Below are 6919 nucleotides of genomic sequence, written 5' to 3' on the forward strand. Positions count from 1 at the left end.
ATTTTTAATTAAATGAGTTAAATATTATAAAATAAAAATAAATACATAATTATACTAAATAATTTTTTTAAATAATAAAAATTATCTGTAACCAAAATATATTTATAATAATGATCCAAAAGTACTAGAATAATGTTAATTTTAAAGATTCATACATCTCATATTAAAATAAACATAGCCATATCAAAATAACTATGATATCACTTAGAATTTACTACTAATACTCTATAAAAAATTAAAACATTATATCCTACATAAGTATCTTCTAATAAAAGTTATTAGTCAACTATACATGTATCCATTCCCAACACTACTCTATCTTAGCCAATAAACCACAATAATAATCAACTTAATCTTCATTATCATCATCCTCAATATTATCCTGCATAATTATATAGAAAAGTAATTAGAAAAATATTTATAATGACATTTGCGATTATAAAAATTAAAAAACCAGACTCAAAACTATCAATGACTGATATCATTAATCCTTTCTGTACCGTGTACAAGTTTCACCAATGCATAGTAGTGTTTCACAAATCCAAAATTAGAATTCAAAGATAAAAAAAGTATAAGCTATAAACCATAAGATAAAGAGCTATAATTTAAAAAATCATCACCCTAGCAGCTAGACAAAAATCTCCTGCCTCCCACCACAATGCCAAAATCAGAACTGTTGCCACAAAGTTTCCCTATTCTCTTCACATTTCAAAAGTTAAACTCTCCTACACAAGCCAATCTTGAATTATTACTCCTCTAACTACTACTACTACATGCAGCAGCAACATATAGAAGATGATTAGGACTAGCACCTAAAAACTAAAATTTTAATATATTATTGTTATACATACTATATCTGCTGTTGTAACATTTTTTTTAATTAAAACTAATAACTTTAATTTGAAAATACTAATACTATAAGTCTATAACCATAGCTAGCTAGTATTATTTGCTTTTTATCGGCAGATGAATAAAAAAATAGGAAAAAATTCATATATACTAAGTCATCCTATGTTTCTAGTTCATGGTAAAAAGAAAAGAACCAAAAATAGCAATATAACTTTTAGCCATAGCAAACGGAAGTCCACAAAATCAGAAATACAACAACCAGAATCGCACAAACAATTTTCAGCCACAAACAAATGGAAGTGACACACATATCATTGCAAGAAGTCAGAGGAGGAGATATGTGCTCAGTTTTACAGGGGAACAAAGTGAAACAGAACCAATAAACCAACCAAACTAGCAATTAGTAGTTGAATAATTTTCTTTTTCCAACCAAGCATAAATCATCACCTTAGTCGCAGCTTCCAGGCTTACAAGGTCTAAGTGGAAGTCAAGCAGTCCAGGCGACCTATCAGCTAGAACCTAGAGCCAAAATAGCAAAATGGAAAGAAGGTAAGTTCAAATGATATATTCCTTTAGTGCAATTGTTATTATACCTTGCAAAGATAGTGCATCAGTGTCATTTTGTTAGAAGCACGAGTGTCAGTAAGCTTTAAAAGACTATCCTACTTGAATCCAATTGCAGATCTTGCATAAATTAAATAAATAAATAGTAATCCATAAACTGTAAGTTTATGTTAGACAAGATCTAACAGAATCAAATTAAATTTTAACTGCTGAAAAATTAAGAAGGGCCTGTGATTATCCAAACATAGAAAATTGAGAGAGCTAGAACGATGTCCTAGAGAATGATAAGGACATTAACGTTTAAAGGAAAAAAGTACATACCCCTAGCTGTTCCTTGATTTAATGTATTACCCAAAAAAAAGAATTTTCTTCATGATCTTCAGCTTGACAGACTTTCGGACCTATTCCCAAGAGAAAATGCATGACGTCAAAGAAATACCAATAACACAGTTTGTTAGTTTCATGCACAATGTACCTCTTCACAAGCAGAGTTCACATTTTTTAAACTCTTCTTAAATTCTGTAACCTGCAAAAAGAAAAAAGCATAACTGAATCAAACATAAAGAAAAATATAGCAAGCACCACCATACCTGAGACAGAAATTGAATCTTGAAAGAGAATACTCTTAACTTTGACTCTACTCGTGGCACCTTCATCAGCTATAAAAAATACTGAAACATGACCAAATATATACAAGGATATGATTATAGATACATAGTATGATATTGCATTAGGAAAGGCCAAAAGAATTGTTTTATAACCAACATCTAAAGGAAAAGCGGGGACATGTAATAAATTGCTTCTTTCTTTCTAGAAGCAAGCAGGCAACAACAAATCTGTAACTATACGTGATATAGACCTTGAATTCATATGAGCTGCCTTCCAAGGAAACAGACTTCTTGCACAATTTTATTGATCATTATCATATGTTAGATTCACTTCCAAAATCAAAGCCTTGCCGCATTCAGTTCTTTAACCTTTGCAGCTAATTATTTACACCCAGAATTTTGCAATTTCCAGTTTCCATGCCAACAATTGTTTTTTCTTTTTTTTTCCCTTAAAATAAGTTTCCTCTCTTCTCTACTTCATTTCTCAACCATTCCTCCCAACTCCCTATCAGATTTTAAAGTAAGTAAAGGGTCTAAAAAATCAAATGCTGGTAGACGGATCCTAGTTATGGAGCCTACAAACAGTATCCTATATAAATCTGAGTACTTAGATTTACACTAAATTAGCTATCATAAATAATGATATGGCTATAACAAATTAGTACACACCTGTTCGCATTTTCCCAAATTCTCTTTGTCACCAGTGTATCTCTTCATAAACAAGGGGAATCAAAATTAGAAAAGCAAACAAACCAGAGTAAAAGATATGTTTCCGTAACAACAGACGCCAAATGAGAAACCTTAGCTGACAAAACAAGATGTAAGAATTAAGTATGATAAGTTTGTTAATCTTTACCTTCAAAAGTTCCATCTCTTTTTTGGTAGGACAAAACTTAATGAGATTTTCCACCTGATCTACATCTAATACTGATTCATCCATAGCCAGCACAACAACCTGAGAATATCCATTTTAACATGTTAGATAATACTTAACCACATTGTTCGAGGTGGATATTTCAGATTTGCTGGCAAGAGCTATTATCGGTGGCCTTAGGCACATATACAAGTCAATCAAATTTCAATAAGCATCTTCTATGTAAATAAAAAACACTAATATTTACTAGAAGCAACATGCATAAGAATGATATTTTCATTATAAAATCTTCTATCCTGAATGATCAAAAAACTTATTCACGCCAATTTTCAGCTTACCATCATATCAGGAAGTGGCATCTTAACCTACCAAATCAATGAATACAAGTATGTAACCAATAATCCTGGATTATTCTTTGAACCACTAGATGTGAACGAACCTTAGTCTCGTTAGTCTTTGTATCCTTTCCACTGACTTTGCGTTCTTGGAACAGATTCAGCGCCTGACACAGGCTGCACGGATCCAATATCAGTGATGAGAAGGAAGAGCTTAAAGAACCATTGATCAGTAATTCCCAATCTTCTGGCTTCTATCTGCATTAGCTCTGCAAATTCATAGCACACACAAACCACAAATGGTGTTAGAAATAATAAACTCTGTTTGAAGAGGCGACAATTCGCACACTTGAGGCCAATAATCTTCTCAAACAAAAAAGAAAACCCCTAACGAAGCAAGAAGCAGAAACTCATAAAATTAGAAAGCCCAAAAAATAGAACCCCCAAAGCCTTCAAAAATTCACAGAAGAAAAATCCATACACAGAGAACAAGTGAGATAGAGGGTGAGACAAAGAGAGAGCGAATGAGATAAAAAGTGAGATGATGAGCGACAAAGAGAATGAGATTAAGAATTATTGTAGGTGGTCTGCGATTGCTTCTCGGCTACCAGGAAGCTAAAACCATTCATGCAGTAAAATCCCTAATTAAAAACCCTAAAATTGGAACCCAAAACCTCCCAAATTTCACAGAACAAACTGAAAATTGATACATACCTTCTCAGGTGAGTGGCAATGACGATGCTGAGCGACGACGACGATGCTGAGCAGCGACAGTGAGCACACGCGATGATGATGCTGAGCGGTGACGGTGAGTGCACGAGATGGCGATGCTGAGGCGACGGTCAGTGCACGCAACGACGATGGTCCACGCGGCGGAGCCCTAGCCGGCATCATCCTCTCCTTCCTTTCCCTCTCCTCTCTTCTTCTCTTCTTCTTCCCGTTCTCTACTTTTCTGATTTTTTTTCCTCTTTTGTGTGTGTGTTGAGTGAGGATGAGAGTGTGAGCTGGTGAGTGGTGAGCTGGTGAGCGGCGCAGCGATGTGGTGAGTGGTGGGTGGTGACTGGCGGTGAGTGGTGACTGGGTGATGAGCGAGGGTTCTTCGCGATGATGAGTGGTGAGCTTTGGAGGGAACAAAGGCGCTGTGATTCATGTGGTTCCAGAAAGGGGATAAAGGGGATAATGAGCTTTGGAGAGAACAAAAATTTCACTAAGTGTTGTGAGTTTGCTTTAATTTGGATCGAAAAAAAAGAGGGTAAAGCGCTTATTAGGCATCATTTTAAAAGCGTACCCAAAATTTAATAAATAGGCTATCTTCAAAAAGCGTTTCCTTTGATATAAAAAGTGGACCCATAAATATTAACATAGGGCTACACTTTATAAGTGATTTCTATAATACCTAAGGCTACACTTTTTAAATGATGTCAGAATTGTGTTTCCTTTTCTCTAAAAAAAGGCAACACTGAGAAAAGCGTAGCCTATTCTATAAATAGGCTACGCTTTTCAAATGTAGCTTAAAAAAAATGTAGCTGAATGGGTATTTTTCTTGTAGTGGAACATGATTTTTGAGCTAAAGAACACACAACCTATGAGATTTGAGCCTTTATGAATGGTTACATTATTTAACCATAATTATTTTATTCTTGTGTGTTTACTTCTCTAGGATTATAATCTATATTTTGTTTCATCCTATATGTCCAATGTTTATTATATTTATATGTTTGCATATGATTGAGGCCATTATTTGTTTAGCTTATTTATCCAAATTAAGCCTACCCTTTCAATTACCTTTGTTAGCCACTTTGAGCCTTTAAATCCCATTTGTTCTATATTTTACCACATTACTAGTCTTAAGCGAAAAAATAATTATATACTCCAAATTGAATCTTTGGTTAGCTTAAGATAGAATTGTGTGTGTTATTTAAGTATGGGAAATTGCGGAAGCAAAAGATAATAAGGGAATGTGTCATGATAATATACTGGAAATTTGGATACCTACTCATGAGAAACTGTAAGAATTAAAAATCTATGTGCATTGATAAGCTATGTTTATGTTTATGTTTATGTTAAAAAAAATAAAATAAAATAAAATAAAATAATAAAAAAATATTCAAAAAAATAAATAAGGGGACAAAATTACCCCAATGTTAAACTAAGAATTCAAGGATCAATGCATGTATGATAAAATTAAAATAAAAGGTTGAAACATGAGTATGGAATGTGAAAGGAAATTTCTGGGTAGCTAGGTATGAATTTTAAAAGTCATATAGAATATATATAGGTTATGTTAAAGCTTGGGTTAATTAAAGATTCAATTTATAAGCTTACTTAGCCATATATATATCCTTACCCTCACCTTGGCCCCATTACAACCTTGAAAAGACCTCATGATGTTTGCATTGGTGTATTAAATGTTGTTGATTGGTTAGGAGAAGAACAAAAACTAGAAAGCATGATTAGAGAAGGATAGAGTAATTACCCTATACACTAGAGAGACTAGAGTCTACATACACGTCAGTGAGGGTTCAATGCTTGAAATATTATGTTCCCTGCTTTCATGAGCTATCTTCTTGCATTTTTATCTGCTCTTGCTTTATAAGAATTGGGTTAGTGGAATTTGATTTGTAATTGTTTTGAAGAGCTTATTTACTTTAGATCAAGTGAACAAGAATCATATAGTTGCATTCGCATATATAGGATGCATTGCATTGCATGGGTTCTACATGTTCTTACTCATTCATTTTATCTCCTTCAACTAAGCATGAGGACATGCTAATGTTTAAGTGTGGGGAGGTTGATAAACCACTATTTTATGGTTTGTATTGTGTTTAATTATGTGGTTTTATCATGATCTTTACCCACTTATTCATTAAATAAACATGCATTTATAATTCCTTCCTAAAGTTATTGCATGATTAAAAACTTGCTTCCTAGAGACTTTTAATTATGTATTTTATTTCTCCTTTATTCCATTTGATGCCGTGATTTGTGTGTTAAGTGTTTCAGGCTTTATAGGGCATGAATGAGTTAGAGATTGGAAAGGAAGCTTGCAAAAAATGGAAGGAACACAAGAAATTGAGGAGATGACCAATGAGAAGCGACACGGCCGCATGGATGACGCGACCGCACGAAAGAGAGGAAATCGCAATGACGCTGCCGCATGGATGACGCGGCCGTGCGAATTGGAAACTGCACAAGTGACGCGGAGGCGTGGACGACGCGTCCGCGTGGCAAAGCGAAACGCCGAATGACGCGTCCGCCTGAATGACGCGTCCGCGTGACATGCGCGATCTGCATAATCTGCAGAATCGCTGGGGGCAATTTCGGGCCTTATTTTGACCCAATTTTCAGCCCAGAAAAACAGACTAGAGCCAGATAACATGCATAAACCAACAACAACATTCATTCCGCATAGTTTTAAGTTTTTAGATCTAGTTTTCCTCTCCTCTAGGTTTTCTCTCTACATATTCATAGTTTTTAGGATTTGTTATTTGATTGTTTTTGCATTGGGATATTGAGAAGAGTTATTGCCTCATTAAGACTTCGACATTCTAGTTCATTCTCTTTACTTATCTCTTACTCTTCCATGTTCCTTAATTTACTTAATTTTACTATTGGATTATTTTAGCATTTATTAATACAAGAATTACTTTTATTTTTAATTAATCTTTTGATCATTATTTATCATGTCT

At 34.1% G+C, this 6919-nt stretch overlaps 1 long non-coding RNA gene across 7 annotated transcripts; it reads right to left on the reverse strand.

The window, feature by feature from the left end:
- LOC107630529 lies at positions 87–4398 on the reverse strand. Of its 7 annotated transcripts, none has more exons than XR_001618311.2 (6): positions 3945–4398; positions 2004–2084; positions 1889–1939; positions 1735–1814; positions 1297–1368; positions 87–382 (listed from the first exon to the last, which is right to left on the reverse strand). It is a non-coding gene; the product is annotated as an uncharacterized LOC107630529 (long non-coding RNA). The 7 variants fall into 7 exon arrangements; XR_002359389.1 differs by lacking the exons at positions 2004–2084; positions 3945–4398 and adding exons at positions 2691–2976; positions 3335–3346; XR_002359386.1 differs by lacking the exon at positions 1889–1939.

Source organism: Arachis ipaensis, chromosome B03 (genome assembly GCF_000816755.2).
Source record: "Arachis ipaensis cultivar K30076 chromosome B03, Araip1.1, whole genome shotgun sequence".
Classification (NCBI taxonomy): domain Eukaryota; kingdom Viridiplantae; phylum Streptophyta; class Magnoliopsida; order Fabales; family Fabaceae; genus Arachis; species Arachis ipaensis.